This window comes from Varanus komodoensis, unplaced genomic scaffold (genome assembly GCF_004798865.1).
Source record: "Varanus komodoensis strain SLA01 unplaced genomic scaffold, ASM479886v1 scaffold5, whole genome shotgun sequence".
Lineage (NCBI taxonomy): Eukaryota > Metazoa > Chordata > Lepidosauria > Squamata > Varanidae > Varanus > Varanus komodoensis.
In genome coordinates, this window is record NW_025336087.1 from 45757859 (window position 1) to 45777323 (window position 19465).

The following is a 19465-nucleotide window of genomic DNA, read 5'->3' on the forward strand; positions in this document are numbered from 1 at the left end:
ACATGAGCTATTGCAACAATAAATTATAGTTAACTGGAGGCAGCTCTGTGGCTCCTAACACAATAACCTATTACAAGTAGCCATTGCAAGGGAGGAAAATGTTCTTTCACTTACAGATGCTTTCAGATGGCATTTCGACTTTTGTTATAGTTCATCTCCCTTATCTTTGACATCAGCCTAACAGTTTTGCGACTTAAACTCCAGATGTTTATGTTGCTCTGATATCATCTAACAGAGATTCTAGTAAAATACCAAGACACACTCTCCAGCATTGTCAAAGTTCTGCATATCTCTTTCCCATCCCTCCCTACTTGTTTTTCACTCAGAAGGATAATAATCCCCCTATCAGGGTAAGAACAGTTTCTATTAAATGTTAGAATTCACAAATATCAGGTTGCTGGGACTGCAAACATCACAAGTTTACACTGTACTAGCTCTATAAAATCAAAGGTCTTTGCAGTGAATTAAAGTCCTAAGAGAAATTTAAAGATGTTCACATAACTGCCTTACCTTCTGGTCTGGTTATGCAGCTGGACCCGTCGAATCTGCCCAAAATATCTTTGAATTGCCCCTCTGTTCTGTATTTATTCCATGCAAGCAATGAATCTTGATCACGGACAAATAAATAATGGCTCAGGCCTATCTGTGGATGGATCAAATGCACAACACACAAGCAAGAGTGCTAGTACTGGTGCACAATTAAGCATCTAGAAAGCATGAGGCCATTTCCACTGGTAGGACCAGAGGAAGCTCAGATGTACAAGTAAGAAATGCTTCTGTCTTCTGAGAAGAAAGTAGACCGCTACATGTTTTAGATTTCAATCCCAGCATTCCTGACCACTGTCCATGTTGGCAAGGGCCTCTGGGAATTGAAGTACAAAACATCAGGAGTCTTGTGGTGTAGTGGTTAAGAGTGCAGGACTGGGACCCTGAGGAATGGAGTTCTATCCCTCACTCAGCTGAGGAGTTCACTGGGTGACCTTCAGCCAGTCACAATATTTCAGCCCAACCTACCTCACAAGGTTGTTGCTGTGAGGTTAAAACTGAGAGTAGGGGAATGTTGTAAGCTGCCTTCCCCAACCTGGTGCCCTCCAGATGTGCTGGACCACATCATCATCAGCCTACAACAAAATGAGTTGTAATCGAAAGGCTTGATGCGAGGGGAAGCTACGCACCCCATCTGGATCACGTGGGCTTGAGACCATACAATGTCATGATTCCAGGTTACTCAAAACAGAATGTTCTGATTAGCTTCAAGAACCAGTGCTTATAATTTATGCCAATTCAATATTCTCTGATTAGTTTCAAGTAATGCTGTTTGCATGTTTATGTCAATTTAAGTTCTCAGAAAGTGTGCATACCATGGGAACAATGAATGTCAAATTTAGTTTAGCCTTTTGGGACATCCATTTTTATTACAATTACTTTAGAAACAGAATCTTATTTTATTATAAAAATAGACTTTGCTCCCCAATAGCAAACTCATTCAAATGTTTTGATTTATCAGAACATTATGTGCTTACTTAAAAAACACATTTTCCAGTCCCTGGAGAAGTTCATAATGTGCCCGCTGAAAACTGAGTGTCAGCAAACCAAGTAATCAAGAGATAGAATAAAAATTCAATAGAAAAAGCTCAAGCTTTCCTTCTAATGATATTTATGATGCTATACATTAGTAATTGCCATGGCAATGTAAAAAGGCAAGCCTGGAGATGAAATATGGAAGAGGAAAAGGTCATAACTTCATTGGACAGACTAATGGGCCAGGGAAAGATATGGTAGAACCTTCGGTAGCTTCCTGTGATGAATTTGCACAGCACTTAGAGGGCAAAGTTGCTTGGATTCCTCACACATTGGACTTCACATTTAACACAGTTCCATTAACAGAGGTTTCCAGAGCACCGTCTGGTCCAATTTTGTTGGAAGAGTTTCCATTGTTAAGGCCCGAGGATGGGGACAAGGTGCTTGGACAAGTTCGGCAAACCACCTGCATGCCTGACCCTTGCCCAACTTGGCTTATTACTAAAAGTAAGGAGGGGTGCATATCTGTGCCCAGGAGGCTGTAGATGCCTCCTTGACAGAGGATGTGGTCCCAGCCTCGTTAAAACAAGTTATAATTAGACCACTCCTGAAAAAAATCTAACTTGGACCCAGAAGATGTGAACAAGTACAGGCCAGTGGCCAACTTCCTCTTCCCACAGAAGGTGTTAGAGCAGGTGGTGGCTGAACAGCTGCAGGCACTCTTGGATGAAATGGACCATTGGGTTGGGAACTGGAAGCACTGCTACACAGTGGTTCCATTCCTACTTAACTGGCCAATGATGCCCAGGGATTATTGTTCTGTGCCATGGCATTTATGTTATGGAGTTCTGTAGGGCTCTGTTTTATCCCCCCTGCTATTTAATGTCTACACGAAAGCTCTGTGGGAGGTTATCCAGAGGTGTGGGCTGAGGTGTCATCAGCACGCTCTACCTTTTTCTCATCTTACCTAGATGAAGCAGTGGCCAGGCTTGATAATGACTGGATGAGGGCACATAAATTGTAACTTTATCAAGATAAGGTAAGGTGATCTTCTATCCAGATGGATGACATTACACCTGTCCTTGATGGGTCACACTCCCCCAAAAGAATAAGGTTCATAGTTTGGAGGTGCTCCTGGACCCTGAATTAGCACTGGAATTTCAGGTGAATTTGGTGGCCCAGAGTACTTTTTATCAGCTTAAGCTGATTTACCAGCTGTGACCATATCTGGGCAAACAGAAGCTAGCAGCAGGAATTCATACTTTGCTAACCTCTCGTTTAGATTACCACAATGTGCTATATGAACGCGTATGTGAGCAGGTTGCCTTTGAAGACAGTCTGAAATCTTCAACTGGTTCAGAAAAGTGCAGCAAGGCTGCTGATGAGGACAGGCCAGTACGAACATATAACGCCAGTCCTCTACCATTGGATACCAATTGAAATCCGGACCCAATTCAAAGTGTTATCATTGATATTTGAAGACCCAAATGGCTTGGGGGCAGGTTGTCTAAAGGAGTGCCTCTTCCCATCTATGTCTACCCAGATCCTAAGATCATCATCTGCGGGCCTTTTTGGGGGGTACCCCCTAAGGAAAACAACTAGGAGAAAGGCCTTCTCAGTATTGGCACCCCGACTCTGGAGCCTGCTCTACAAAGATTTTCCACTCCTCTGGAGTGGTGCTCCCTCTCTACTCCTTTCAGTGCCAGGCAAATACCTTTTTATTTACTCAATATTTTAATAATTCAAGTAATTTCAAAGTGATTTTATATGGTATTTTGGTGCTACTTTTTGGTACTACTGTGCCTCCGGTTTAATTGAATTGTGGTTGTTGTGAGGTTTTAGTATGGGGTTTTCTTGTTGTACTATATATGTCTAAAGTAATTTTACTGTTTTATTGTGTATGTTATTGATATTATATTTTGTAAACCTCCCAGAGAGTCATCCTGCTAATGGGAAGATGATAATGTCTATTATTTTTGGAAAATAAATAAATAAATAAATATGTGCACAAGTTAAAACATATAAAGACACCTTGCAATCCTAGACGGAATTTACATGTTCCCATATATGACCCCAAAGCTTACTGCAGCCTTTAGGTGATACTATGCAAATTAAGTATCACGTATCATTTCAGAGTGCAGGGTGGTCATATTTTGAATGCTCGCATAAGAATAAAGAATATGTGTTCCATATAGAACACAGATGGGTAACTTTCGGCTCCTATGATCCCTCACCATTAGTTTTTCTGGATAGGGTTGATGGGAATTGTAGTCCAAATATCTGGAGGCCACAAGTCACCGAGCCCTCTTCAACTTTGAAACCAATTGACTGGGCTCGGTTCCCTTCATCCTTTTGTTCTCCAAATTATGATCAAATTAGGGGTGCAGCTCTGAAGCGCTGGAGCTTCAAATGTATGGATTTTGTTAACCCAGTTGCATCTGTTTTGTTGATTGTCAGACACCTTTTGTTCCATTATCCACTTACTGACAGGTTCAAATTATTTTTAGGCATGTATGAGACTTTTGTTCCACTTGTGCAATTGCATATCAGTATTCTATACCTTAGCGTAAGTGCAAATTTGTGCAAATCAGTTTGCAAGTCTGCAGTGGGCAAATAGTATCAAGTCTGTCAGTTCTGCGCACCTAGGAGAAACCAGTCTGATGCAAAATCTGCAAGTCAGTTTCAGCGAAAGTCAATCTCATTTGAACTGGTTCCAGATTTCTCCAACATTCCTCGCAGGCACTCATTATGACAGTCTTCTACCACACCCCCTGGGAGAGTCCAAAAATGCAAGCAACTGTGTTGATCAGTATCTGTAAATGTGTGTGTCTGAGCATACATGCATACACAGAGAGAATCTGTTAAGCTCAGATCAGTCAACCCACACAAGATTCAGCCTGAAACAGACAGCTCACATCTGCATACTGTAACTGGAAAAATCCACATCCCGCTAGCTGTTGTAAGGATGGCTAAGTGCTGAGCTCAGGCAACAGGGGCTGCGCTGGCAGATGACATCATTGCCAGTATAAAACAGTCATAGTGTTTTGACCCTGCAAGCCCTGGCTCCACTACACCATGGTGAGCAATTGATGGGATACAATACCTGCAGAGAAATACGCATAAAAGGACAAAACAATACCAGCTGCAGAGAGGGAAAAAAGTATTTAATCATGTGTATGTTTTGAATGGGGACTTTCCCAGGGGAATTACTGCTTTACAAATGAGCACATTCAATGGCCTTACTTACAAATAAGCAAGGCCATTGGATTTGCTTCTGTTCACCCATTTGATAAGCCTCTTCTGTATTACACAGATTGGAACTGAATAACTAGTAGAGACAATTTAAGCTTATTAGATGGCCGCTTTACTTAGGCAAGGACCCAATTTAATTAGTTAGGTAGCATTTACATAATGTACAATGCTACCTGCACAGGTGGAAGTGACTGTGAGCAAGAGGACAGCATTTTCAGTTTTAATTCTGAATTAAGTACCTTGCTTGCTGAGAGAGCTGGTCTGCTGCACAAGCCTTCACTTGTTGGGCATTGAGAGCAGAATGATTTCTCGTCTCAGAAATATATCTATATATCTACCTAGACTGATTACTGTTCCCCAAGTCCTTCTTTCCCAACCAGAGCAGTTTCTCAGATCTACCAACTAATAGTCTCTCCTTGAAAACAAGCCATTTTCACCCATAAAGCTGATGCTGGCCCATATGTCTTACGCTAAGAGGAAAAGAATCCTGTTGAGTAAATTGTAAAGAGTGGGCCCATGTCTTGCTCATTACAGTGTTCAAATAGATACATCTGATTCTGAGGAAGATACGGAGAAGCACATGCAGGGGGGGACTTTGAAGTTTCAAGCTTACCTGGTGGAATTTCTCAGAGTGTGAGAATTAGTCCGCTTTGGAAAGGTTTTCAAGTGAGGAGGTGGAGCTTATGTGAGACCCAGGCTTTGACCCAGTAACGAGGTGGCAGGAGAAACCAGCTGCCCAGTTAGAGGATCTTTGCCATTCCCGCAGTCTTGCCCTCAAGCAGCAAGAGTCAGAAGCTTTAGTGAAAGGGAGGGACAGAGGGAACATTTCCAGTTTGGATTCAATCCGTTATGGGGGGGGGGGGTCCTACTCCCGCAACTTTGTTAGAAGGATATTTGGAGTTCATACAGTTCTGTAATCTGTGGAGTTTCAATCAAAGAACTGTACTTCAAAGGATTGTCTTGAGTTTGATAAACAGAAGGAAAGAAAGAAGGGACCAGCTCATGACATAAAGTACTGTTCTAATTTGTTTCCTGAATGCTAATGAGACAAGAAATAATAAATCTAGGAATTATTTATATCTGACATAGAAATAAAAAGAAGCATCTGTTGAATGGTGCCCTGTTAATTCTGTCAAACAGTCCTAGCTAGAATGTGAACCTTATTGTATCCAGCTGAAATAGAGAGAATCTAGAAAGACATGAGTTAAAGTGCTCAACGTTTGAGATTGGTCAGATAAATTGATTCAACATCCTTTTCCATGCAGAAAGAGATGTTTGGATTTTATTTTATTACATGTTTTAGCTAGCTATGAAAATAGATTTCTTCTGTGCACACAGTTTAAACCATTTGTCTAGCTGACATGAAGCTGTTTCCAGCATTCAAATCTTGGTCTGCAGCAATCAGCTCACCTTTTTCTTTTTAAAATTGACTTTAGAACTTCAACCTGATTGTATGCAAGATCGTCATGAGCGGAAAAGTGATGAAATAATGACTCGATGCCACTAGGATAGAAATAGAAATATCCTAGTGTAGGAAAGGTAGAAATATCCTAGTGTAGGAAAGGTAATCTGTAATCAAAGAGCAAGTAAAAAGGAATGTGGGAGCAATGACACTTCTGTTGAGACTTCCAAAAGGCCAGAGCTAGTCAGATGAATTTAACTTTGACCTGTGACTTGGAGATCATAATCAAATCGTGGTTTGGCCATTGTGAATAAGATCAGGGCCCATGCGTCTCCTCTTTCTTCCTTCCCCTTCACATGCTCCAATTCAATTCATGTTTCATAGTAGGTATAGTTTGCAGTGGCATCCAGACTAGGAAACTATTCCAAAATAAACTTTTCCCACAAACCAGAGTTTACTTCCATACCAGAACTGGAAACCATGCCCAGAACAGACTTTCCATATTGAGTTGAAGCAAGTCTGACGTCATGCAAAGAGTGGCCATCATGAAGCAGAAAGTGAGGAGGGAATCAGAAGCTGGTTCACCATGCTGTCAGAAGCAGGCCAAAGTGGTTTTCCTCTTTAAAAAATAATCATTTGCCAAGCAGTCCAGGTAAGAAGCAAAGAAATTATGTTATCTTTAAATTATTAAAACGTATTCATTTAGCTATGTCATTTGGTTTCCATTTTTAACAGAGCAAATTCACTTGGGCTGGGATGGGACACGCATAGTGAATATTGGCCATTTCCAAAGCACTGATAGCCCACTGCAACCAGGCTGTTTACCCCACTTTTTAAAAAAAGTTTCCCCTTAAAATCAATGGAAGGGGAAATTACTAAGCCAGCCATAGGCTGCTGTGGATTCGGGACCAGCTAGGAAAGCAAGAGGGAGTCGTAGGGGAGGGTGGCAGGAGACAATGCAGAGGCACCAGGACCACAGCAACGGAACACAAAGCAATACAGAGTCCAAATCGTAGTGACAGACGACACAAGAAGGTCAGAAACCAGGACTATGTATCAGGGCAAGGTGAGGACATGGTCATGAACAAGCCAAGGGTCAAGAATGAGTAAGGAGCAGGTACCTTGAGGCAGGATCACTGGCGGGATTTCAGAGCAATGAAGGAGTGGCAAGCAATGCTCTACAGCAAGGTGGTGGGGTGGGGCAGGGCAGGGCATGGCAGGATACAGCAAGGCACAACACAGCAGGATAGAACAAGGGACGGCACGACAATGCAGCAAGGCAAGTCACGGCGTGGCACAAAAATGTGGCAAGGGCTCTCAACTGGCACTCATCAGGCGGCTGAGAGCGCCAACAGGGCTGGAGAGGGATCCTGCAAATTCTGAGGTGGATGTTCTGCTTCTGGCCACCAGATGGAGCACCAGAGCAGCCCAAATCCAGACAGAGAGCTTTGGATCCAGAAGAATCAAGGCTGTTCTTGCTCTCCCTTTAAACATTCCAGAAGGGCCCCTTCTTTCAGTGGGGCTACCGCCAGTGCAATGCTTGTGTCCACAGGCTAATTAGGGGGCTCTGTGGTGAAAATTGTTGACAGAGAGCACTTCATCCCCCTTCTAACTCCTTCCCTCACTCAGGCCCTGGTGAGAATTGGGATAGTTCTGCCAGATGTTTATATATTGTCTCTAGTTGTGTACTATTAATGTTACTTGTTATTAATATTATTGGGTGTTAATTTTGATTAGATTGGGGTAGGCTGTGTTTCTTTTTTGTCATTAGATACTGTGTTACAGTATTATTGCTTTATATGTAGTATTCATGAACAAAAATTAAAACACCCTTTTTAAAAAAATGACAACAACCAGAGGCTGGCCCTTCCATAGGAATGTTTTTGAGGTGTCCATGTAAGTGTAGGTTTGAACCAGTTCAGAGTCAGAGATTTTGTGCTGTTTAAAATACCCATTCATGGCCTCCGCATTGCTCAGAAATTGCCTGGGGCACTGGCTCAAGGAAATTCCCAGGTTCTGCACAGCATTCTTTTGACATGCATCCAAATGGAGGTTCAGTGACACCCTCACTCTGCGATCCAGTCCAGCCTCTCGTACAGCTGAGAAGATCATAGCAAAGCTGGTACTGTATAGCTGCAGGTTATTCGTCCATATTGGCACATCAGATTCAAGGTATTGCATGCCTTTGGGCATGAAGAATTCAAAATTTAACTCAGAAATCCTCCTGTCTAAAGAGAGCGGCACCAGCTGAACACCAATTCTCACCTAAAGACCAGACAGCCAGTTCATCAGAAATGGCTGCATTTCTTTCTGAGGTGACATTTGATGCTGAAAATCGTATTTCTATTAGAAGCTTGCTATCAAGAATGTCCCAAGTGTCTTCAAGCCTGGATCTGAACAAGAGTAGTCAGAAAAAGATGCGTTGCCAAGAAGAAGGAAAACAAGAGGACAGCAGAAGAGGTGCTTGCATAAAAACCCAGTGTGGACACATGTTTTCTTTTACAGGTGGCAGTCCTCTATTTGAGGGCATCTTGGAAGACTGTCTTCTCTTTTGAAGGTCTCCTTGATCTGAAAGGATGTCTACTTTAAAGATGAAGAGCAATGAGAAAGAAGAACTGAGCCTTGAAGCTGCCCATCACTTGGTCAGTAGACTAAGCAGACAAACAAGTTTCCTGATTCACAGTTTTTCCCAGAATAGTGAGATGCACAAATTAGAATTTAAATTATAAGTTACACCTAAATCTGGATATAAATGTGAACTTATATGATTGTAGACATCCTCTTTTGTCCTTTTCTTTTTGATCTTTTCTTTTCGATCATTCACAAATATCTGTTAATGTATATATAGAGAGATGCAAATAGCATGGGTTGACTTATATATTCAGGGGCAAAATAGATGTGTATATATGGATGCAAAATCTGAAATAACTACTGTATTTAAGTAGAAAAACAATCCATCTCACCATAGTATTAAGACTGTAAGCATGCTCTTGCTTATGCAGCTATTGTCTTGGCGTTAGCTATTGATGGTTATTGATTGAACCTCCTTATGGTTCTTCATTCTTACACTGGACTTTGTACTGGACAGCCCTTCAACTAAGGGATGACTTCAGGTTGATACAGGACTGTCCTCTGTCCTGTAAGAAATCTGGTCACCCTCATAGGAACCTGTGCATATTAAGGACACCAAGCTACTACGGTCTTTACAGAGGTGTGGTGTACATACACTATGTTCTACCCATAGAGAAACAAAGCTTCAGTTCACAAGTTTCTTTTGACACTAAATACTTACATAAAAGATGGTTTTGGCTATTGGGCGGTATTAAAATGAAATAAATGAAAATGCCTAGGATGCCATCCTCTAAAACTGGACCAACAGACTGTTCCTGAGAGCAATGGCAGAGCAGAAGAGGCGGAGAGCGGTTGTCCCCTTATCCAAGTCCCTCAGCCCAGTTGCTTGGGCTATGGGAGACAGGATGCTGGACTGAATAGGCTATTCAGCGGATCCTGCAATGCAGCATGCGAAGGCACTGCTGTTCTGAGGGTTCAATCCCTCCCTAATGCTTGGCAATCATTCAAAACGACAGGGGTGCAGATAATGTGCATACCGCAGGGGAGAAACGTTAGCACAAAGTCCACCAGCATGATTAACAAGAAGAGTCCAGGAAGCTATTAGAGATAAGGTAGCTTCCATCAAGACATAGACATCTCACCCGAATTGGGAAAACAAAGGGAGCACCAGCTCGTGTGAGAGGGAGATGCAAGCAGACAGGATATTCCATGAGAGACAAGCGAACAACACACATACCATGTACCAGACCACCCAAATCAGACGCTTGCTAATGCCAGGCCTGCCAATAGCCCGGGCTGAAATTACACGTCCTTGGAGCTCCTGATGTCAAGTGCCTCTTGACGTTAACTACCATGGAAGTCAGGCAAGCTGTCACAGCCACCATAATCACTAATCACTGAAGAAACTTTTTAGCACAGAACGAGTTTGCCAACTGTTAGCAAGCTAGACCTCATAATTAGACCCTGTGGGTTAGTTAGTGAAGGATCCTTAGCTAAATGGATATTCTGCAATGATGATTCTGTCCATATATATATATATATATATATATATATATATATATATATATATATATATTCTACTTTAGAGTACTTCAGTGATCATTTAAGCATGCTAAAATATATAAGGAGCCACTGAAAAATAATTAACAATATTTATTTAAACTTGCAGACATCCTTTGAGGTGGGAGGGCAGGGAAGGAAGAAGCGGGACTTCCTTTCACTATTGGATGTTCAGTGTGTTTGTCCTGACTCAGGAATTAAGGCCAGGGCCTCCTTTGATGGGCTGGCTCCCAAGGGTGCGATCTTGGGTACGATGGGTACAATACTTGGGTACGATGTTGCAGGATTCATGTCTGGAGTCACATTTAATACAACAATGTAATATTGTTTGGCATGCTATGTTTTCCTTGTCCCCACTGACATGGTACAGCGTTTCTGGGAGAAGGACATATTTGGGATGTATAGTGTTATAGCATCTCTCCCCTTTCTCGTTCTCCTTTTTTGCTATAAGCAAGTTCTTAGACTCATTTGATGTCAGTTAATGGCCCTGAATGACAGTAATACTGAGCTCAAGACTGAAATAACACAACCAAATATGTACTTGCCAGGATCTGGTCAAAAAGAGGAATAGTAAGTAATTTCTCATGTATCAGTTTTGGAATGTTTAAAGAATGAGAAAAAAGTGGATAATAATGAATATGAATAAAGTTTTTGTTACCCAAGGGCATGGTCCTATACATGTTTAGACAGAAAAATGATCTACAACTGGGGATGTGTAAGGCATCCAGTTTGGTCGTGGAAACTTCAACTGGTGCAAAATAGGGCAGCACAATGACTGGTGTGAACAAGAATTATCCACTGGTTGCCAGTTAATCTCTGGGCACAGTTTAAGGTGCTTGTTTTGACATATAAAGCCCAAAATGACTTGGGACCAGGATCTTGAAGGACTGCTTGCTCCCATATGCCCTTAAGATCAGGTTCAGAGGCCCTTCTCAAGGAGCCCTCCTACAGGGAGGTAAGGAGAATGGCAAACAGAAGAGGGACCTTCTCTGTAGTTGTGCCACACCTGTGGAATAGCCTCCTGCAAGCAGTTCACCTGACACCCTCATTACAATCTTTTCAGTGCCAGGCAAAAACAATATTATTTCCCAGATATTTTTATAACTGATTTTATTTTTGTATTTTCTAGAATGTTTTAGATGTTTAATTTATATTGTTTTTAACTCTCAGGTTACCATTTAAACTTTTTCTAAGGTAAAGGTAAAAGTTTCCCCTTGACATTAAGTCCAGTCATGCCTGACTCTATGGGGCGGTGTTCATCCCCATTTCCTGGCCGAGGGAGCCAGCATTTGTTCGCAGACAGTCTCCATGGTCATGTGGCCGGCGTGACTAAACACCGAAGTGCACGGAACACTGTTACCTGCCCACCGAAGTGGCACCTATTTCTCTACTTGCATTTGCATGCTTGCGAACTGCAAGGTTGGCAGGAGCTGGGACGGAGCAACGGGAACTCACCCCATTGTGCAGATTCGAACCAGCAACCTTTCGATCAACCAGCCCCGCAGCACAGCGGTTTAAACCACCGCACCACCTGCATCCCCTTACATTGTATATCATACTGTATATTATACTGTTATGGTTTGTGTTTACGGTAGGGTTTATTATTGGTTGTTAGATTATGTATATTACTGTCTTATTGTTATTGCTACTTAATGTTTTGATTCTTTGTGCTTTGTGATTCTCCACTTTCTACTCCTACTGATTTGCAGAATAGAAATGAAATGAGAGAGAGAGATAATAGAGAGAGAGAGAGAGATCCATCACGTTCCCTGGGCTTGGTTCCCTGGACTCTGGTCCACTTTCCTGTAGCCATGAGCCCAGCTTCCCAAGTGTCCAGTGGTCACAGGAAACAAGCCCCAGACGACTGCTGCACATTCGGTGCCCCTCTTCCACAGCATGTGCAGGGGGTGTTAATGGGATTAATGATCAGATAGTATTGCAGAGTTGCTGTCCTAAAATCTTTTTGTCAAGTGTCACTAACATGGCACTGTTTTGATATAATAATAATTATTATTATAATCATTTAATAAGGGGCCTTTACAGTTTTTCCCCTGAAATAACTAAAATGATACCACACTCACACACACACATATATTTGCCATGCTGCCATCTTACTGTTTGTGTTTTAGCTTCGTATCAGCCACTTGGAACCTTATTTTTCATGGGAAAATGTATATGAATAAATGTAGTTATGATGAATAGACTGTGGAACTCACTGCTGAGGGAGGGAAGGGGGTTTGCTTTATTCTAAAAGGCTTTTGGCTTGTAAATGGGTCTGTTGAATAGGATGTTGTTTTAATTTTTTGTTCTCTAATTAATGCTTTTATTGCATTTCACTATTTTAATCAATTTGAAATTGTGCTTATAAGCTGCCTTGAGCATTAAATAAAAACAAAGATGTCCAGAACCCTATTATGAGGCCGACTGTTATTTCCATTTTACAGATGGGGAGTTTAATGACTTGCCCAAGGTCCAGAAATAAGTCCATATCTGAGATGGGATTCAATGGACTTCCCTGGCATGCAAAACCATCACCTTCCCCTGCTCTTCCGAATGGATGATTGATGTCTACCGTTTCCACTAACAGTGGCTCATTTGCAATTAACCATATTCCAGATTTTTTAAAAGTTTCAAGAACACACAAAGCCAAGTTACTCAAAAGCACTGCACAGATTTCTTTGTCCCTCATTTCAGGGAAAGTGTGTATGTTTTGCTTTGTTTGAAAGTACATTGTTGACCACATATGTTGAAATCCAAAGCATACCATATGGCTCAAAGTATCTTCTTGTGCTTGTTTACGTCTTTGCACTAGTTGTCTCTTGCTTTTACCTGAACTTAACCAGAAAACTGATGTGTATGCAGTTTTACAAGATGGAGCCAGGCATCTTTTAATCATTTTGATTGTCCAATTTGTCATCTGACAAATGAAGAGAGGAGTTCTTATCCTCAAGAAGGAAATTAATTTCTGTGGCAGATCTATGGCAATTCTTTTTCTTCATTCAGTCTTTCTAAAACTAATGCTTTTTTTACATCTGAGTGTGTGCTCAGTGTGCGCTCAGATGTATACCATCTAGAACCACTGTCCGCAAGTTGCGGCTCTAGATGCTGCCCTCCAGAAATGTTAGACTACAACTACCAGCATCCCTTCATCATTATCTTTAGTCATATAGGTGCATCTTTAAACTTTTCATGTAACCAGATCCATATGAGAGAGCAACAGCTTGCACCGCATCCAGTAAACATTTGCTTCTCCATGGTAAAACCCTGTCTCGCTTTGGTCACCCTAGCTCTGTGTAAATCATTTCCAAACCATTTCTTTCTTTAGGATGTTTCTATGCTGCCCAATAGTCAAAGATCTTTGGGAGTTGATGACAAATACAATACCAAAGTTTAAAACTGCAGTATAACATGAAAGTAAAAACCAAAATAAGACCTGGTAGCAGTGCAAGGGCTTGTAACGCTGTAAGAGATTGAAAACAAAGAAAGCTGAGAGACTGGGGAAATAAGAAGGCCTTCACCTGGCGTTAAGAAGAGCACAATGCATGTGTCACATGAGCCTTTCGGGGAGCTGATTCTACACCCAGGCTGCCCCAAGAGAATAAATTTTCTTCAGAGCAGTCACCTACTCACTTCTTTTGTCAAAGACTCTCAGAGGAGGACGGCTGAACACACTGTTTGAGTCCAGGTAAGTCTGTCTGGGTGGAAACAATCCTTCATTTAACTCAAACCCTTGAATTCCTCACAAAGTCCAACCAGAAGCCGGTGCATACTACAGCACCAAGGCGTACTTTTCAGCACCATTAGTGCTGACATTCTCTTGTCAATGTCATGGCTGAACAGGGGGAGCTGGGTCTGGAAGCCAGGCATAACTCAAAAAAGGGACTCGCCCAGAAATTCTGGGTTATACTAAATCCAAGACATCTGTAGAACAGGGCTGCAGAGGCAGACTGTGACCTTGCTTGGCACAGGGGTCTAACTCTGCCACAGGACATGCTTTCTCATTTCCTGGCTGTTTAGGTCTGGGATGGCTCTGGGGCTCCCCTGCCCCCACCCTCCACAGTGTTCAGGGAAAGAATGGTTTCGCTGTAACGCAGGATCCTATTATGTTTTCCTGCTTGCCTTGTTGTCCACCTTGGGCTGATGTTAGTAAACATCCATTAAAGACAATAATTTTAAATCTTGTCAGGGGTGTGCATGTTGTAAGGGTGAAAAATACTTATTAGCCTAGCTTTTCATCCACACATAATAGGATGCTAAAATCAGAGATGTTTGCTTTGGGCCATGGGAAGGATCATGCTTGAAGCAACCTAGCTCCAAATGTACAAAGTGTAATATGTTTAAAATAAACAAATGCAAGGCAAAGACCCATTCTACATAATGAAAGCAAAATGTGGACTTTTTATACACCCTCAATTAAACTTTCTGCAATAACAAGAGGGAGTGTTGGCAGCAGGGCAGGGGGGAGATGCTCTTTTCCTGTTTGCAAATAGTGGCTGAAGATTTAAAGGAGAAATTTGCTCTGCCACCTAAATTTAAAGAAGACTGTCAAACGCTAGCTAGCATCATAAGCATCAACATCATCATCATTTCAGTTTATGAGTCACCCTATAGCTAAAGTTCTCGGGGTGACATACATAGTAGAAGGAAATACAATCAACCTAATGATATCTGAGCCTATTTTCTCTAGCTGAGGCCTAAGAGGCTCACACTGATCATTTGGCATCAGATGTGTTCCAGAACAGAGACAGTGAGAAAAAGGAAGACAATAGTTAGGCAGCACCTGCTCTTGCTCTCTCAGTCACGTCCTGGGTGCGCTTTTTCATGCCAGGTGTGTACATGGGAATGGTGTCTGTCCCTGTGAGAGGGACAACTGCATGCCAGAAGCAGAGGTGCTCACGCGCCAGGGGCCGTGCCTGTGCCCACTGTGGCCAGGTGGCCTTTGCTGTGTTAAGCCAGAGCCAACACTGCCCTTGGATGGAAAATGTTCTCCACCATGGCTGTGTCAGCTTAGCTGAGATGAAGTCCTATTGATCGCACTGGACTGAGTCCAGGGTAGAGACACTGAAATGGGTGGGCCTGAAGTTAGTCTACCCAATGACTGCACTGAGCCAGTGTGGAGTAGTGGCTAGAGCACCAGTCTGGGTTTAGACCCCTCTTGGCCGTGGGGCTTACTGGGGAACTTTGGGCCAGTCACTGTCAGCCAAACCCCCCTCCAAGGTTGTTGTGAGGATAAAATGACGGGAAGGATCATGTACGCTCTCCTGGCAGGGGTGGCATATATAAGTTCCACATATATGTAAATAACTGAGGGGCTTTTGCAAGGATGATGAAGTCTGAATCAACTCCAAAAGGTCAGTGCAATTATCACATGCATGCGGAAACACAAGAGAATCCATTGCTTTATATAGGGGTGGGCAACCTCTGGACATTGTACCCCTCTCTTGTCAGTCTCAGCCAGCATGGCCAATTGCCCCCCCCCCCCGCCCCACTGCTGGATTATGAAGATTTGCTGTACAGAACTTGCCATAGAGAAGGCACCACCTAAACCTCTGGGTCAAACAGACAGAGAACCTATGGAAACTCGCCTTCCTGGGCTAATGACTGCTATGGAGAAGTTTTCTTCTGGACTGAGGCAGACTAAAAAGAGCCAACCTTCCTCCCCTGTGCCACGGTCCTGAAGAAAATAGGGCCCCCACACAACAGCAGCACTTCAAGTTACATGCTCAGCGACCCATCTAGTTTACTCCTAAATCACACGATAATATGCTTGGTACGGTCGAGTCTGGCTGTGCACATCACAGGGCGATGGCCCTGAAGGCACGAGATGCAGGTGGGGCGTGACTGTGGTGGAGTCAAGCTCTCTGAGCCAGCAACAAACCCCGGACTGCAGGAAGAGCGTTTCAGACGGTGCAGAGTTGCTTGGCTCTTCTGTTGCCCCCCGTTTTACTTATTTAACACTTTTTTATACCGTCCCTCCACAGATGTCTTGGGGCGGTTTACAATACCTTCTCCCGGGAGTCATGCTTCAGATACTGCTTTAAGAACACACTCCTTTTGTAGCATTTCCTACTGGTTTGCGAATTAAGTTCTTTCAGTTCCACAAAGTGGGTATATTAAAACAGACATCCTACAACCTCCAGGCCTTTTGCTTTAGTGACCTTCTGAGATGCAAGGACGGCGTAAACCACATGTGAAACCACAGTGAGATGCCACCCCTGGTTAGAATACGTCAGAGTTAAGTCCCGCATGTCTGGTAAGCCTTTCTGTTTTTCTTTTGAGAAAACCACATTAATAAAAATGCAATCAAATCATCTAAACAAACACACAAGTCTCTTTACATTTAGTTCTATGGGCTGCAAATCAAAGGAGTACATAGACACACATCCGCATTTGCCCTGAGACCCTTTCTCTCCCCACCAAAAACCAGATCTGTGTAGGACAGGATGGGCTTGGGCCAGCCTAGCCATAAAGCAGAGAGAGGAGCTGTTTCAGGCGGCATTGCCAGAAGGCAGGGAGTGGGGACAGGGCACAGAAAGACCACGCATGGCTTATCATTGCCCTGCTCCCCCAAGTTAGCCGGCTGCTTTCAGGGGCCGCACAGTCCTCTGCCGCCGCCCGTGCTGAAGTCAGAGTCGACTGCCAGCCCAGCCAGCTCCTCTGCCTGGAATGAAGAGGGCCAGCTTCTCCTCAGGGAGCACAGTGTCCTGGAATGGCTCGAGGGGCAGTACAGGATCTGGAATCGATGGGGCTCTTGTTTGGAGGTCTGAATAGGAAAAGACTTGCCTTGCAGACCTGTGTGTGAGACAGAGGAAGGGAGAGGAAGTAACTTGCCAGTGTGCCTATAGCAGGGGTGGCAAAATGTTTTCTCCTAGTGTCCGGTATTCCTTTGGGAGAAAGTGATAGGACTCCACATGACAACAGTGGATTGGTCAAAACATACATACATGAATACATGCATGCACATGCATGCACACACATACAAGCGCACATCCTATTCACACACAAATTCATACACGCAGAGATCTTGTTCACACACACACTATTTGCATGTATGGATGCACACACAGATCCTTCCGTACATGTACAAGCAGGCACACGTACAACCATGGAGAGCAGCAGCTAGAGCATATTTAGGCACCGTGGGTGCCATGTTTGATGGGTGGCTTTCTCATGCTTCACTGAACACCTGCCTCCTTCTCAAGATCTCTGTCTCCCTCACAGTAACACAGGCACAGACGTGGACCAGGAGACAGGTAAGTGATCCTAGGAAAGCAGTACATGGAGGATCCCCCAGTAGCCAGACGGGCTGGGAGGTGATAGTTTGGATGGGGGAGAAGTCTGTAGTATGGACAACTGAGGCTTTCAAATCAAGATTCGGACTGAGGGCTGGAGATCCCCAACCCTGGCCTATAGACTACCTGTTCCATTCCTTTGGACCATTAGAAGCTAACTTTCTTTATACCAAGTCAGCCCATCACTAACTACCCAGGCTAGTAACTAAGACATCCAGGTATGGGACTGTATAGAAAAGTTTTAAATAAATAAATTTTAAATAAAACTAGTATTCAAGATCTAGAGAAGAGTTATTTGCAGCTCAGTTCCTTTCTATTCTTTGACTGGAGACTCAATAAATCAAAGCTGGGACCACATGTATAGAAAGCAGGGGCTCCACCACCAAGCTCTGGGACCTTCCTAAAACAGTGAGCAGGAATGTTGAAATGAACCACACAATCATGGGTGTGTTTACTTGGGTACAAATATACTGTGCTCTACACAGTGTTGTGTCCCTGAAAGTGGCATCTTTGCCTGCCTCATTTGCATAATTACTGTTGCTGCGTGCCACCCAAAGCTGGCAAGGGTGGTTTCCAAACTACCCCAGAATTGCAGAACAAACTATGGGTAGCAGAGTGGTTTGGAAGCCACCCCATTCAGACAACACGGCGACCCATGGCCAGCGATGGTAATTACGGGAATGAGGTGGTGTGCAAGCAGCATATGCTGAGCAGAAAAGACACTGTGATTCCCTTTCCTTCCCTGATCAGGTAAAACTGAGTCTGTTTAAGACCCACAACACCACTATAGATGCTAACTATTGGAAGCGCTCATCACCTACAACCCAGAATATCTTGTGACCTCCTGAAACTAGAAGTCACTTAAAAGTGAGAAGCATTTTGCAGCTCTATCTGTGAGTTTGCATAAATTCCCATTATTTCCTGCTGAAGGATTTCTTCTTTTTCTTCATCTTCTCCCTCTCTCTTTCTTTTCCCCTTGCTAGGAGTCTTATGAAACGGAAATGTCAAGTGAGGGTTGCTTTATATCATGTTCTGTCAATCAAACAAGCCGAGGCTTTATGCATCTGTTGCTAGTATATTGGCACTTTCTGAAGAGTGTTTCGGTGGGAGTGAGAATAAATAAAGATCCTTCGGGCACTTTCTCATTTATGGATGAGGAATCAAAGCAGTCTGAAACTTCATTTTCAGCCTGATACCCTGAAGATTGTTGGCTGATAATTCTGGATGGAACAGCTTATCTGGGAGGATTAGGAAGAACACAGGCTTCCTATTACTGCTGGCTTCAGTCTATTCAGCTGCACAGACTTTGTCACACAGTATCTGTGCCTTTACATATGTCACTAATCTTATCTCTATCTTTTCAGCTCCTTCTGTTGGAGCCGTGCTTCCCTCTGCCTAAACCTCCCATTTCTTCATTACACTGGCTGTATAGGCATTAGCCTCCCCTTAACGGCCTTTTCTGTACCGTGTCATTCAGAAAGGGCTAGTAATGCAAAGGCTGTAGCCTTCACGAGAAGGTAATGGTTGTGCTTTATCTCAGGCCCTGCAGGTCACACATTGGGATATTAAACGCAAACTCCTGCTTCATCTCTTTTTCCGTTATACTCCTCCAAAACCTTACCTTAAAAAAAAAAAACACATCAAAATCTGATCAAGTAAAATGAATTACTGAGCCCCAAAGAAAGGCAGAGGTAATCTAGTTCAATTTGAGCACTCCAGCCAGCAGGAGCCTCCACATTATAATCTCCCTTTGGAGGTTATGGGATCTTCTCCTTCAGAGGTTTTTAAAGGATGGTTGGACAAATACCCACCAGAATGTTTTAGATCAGCCTCCCTCAACCTCTGGTGCCCTTTGGATGTACCAGAC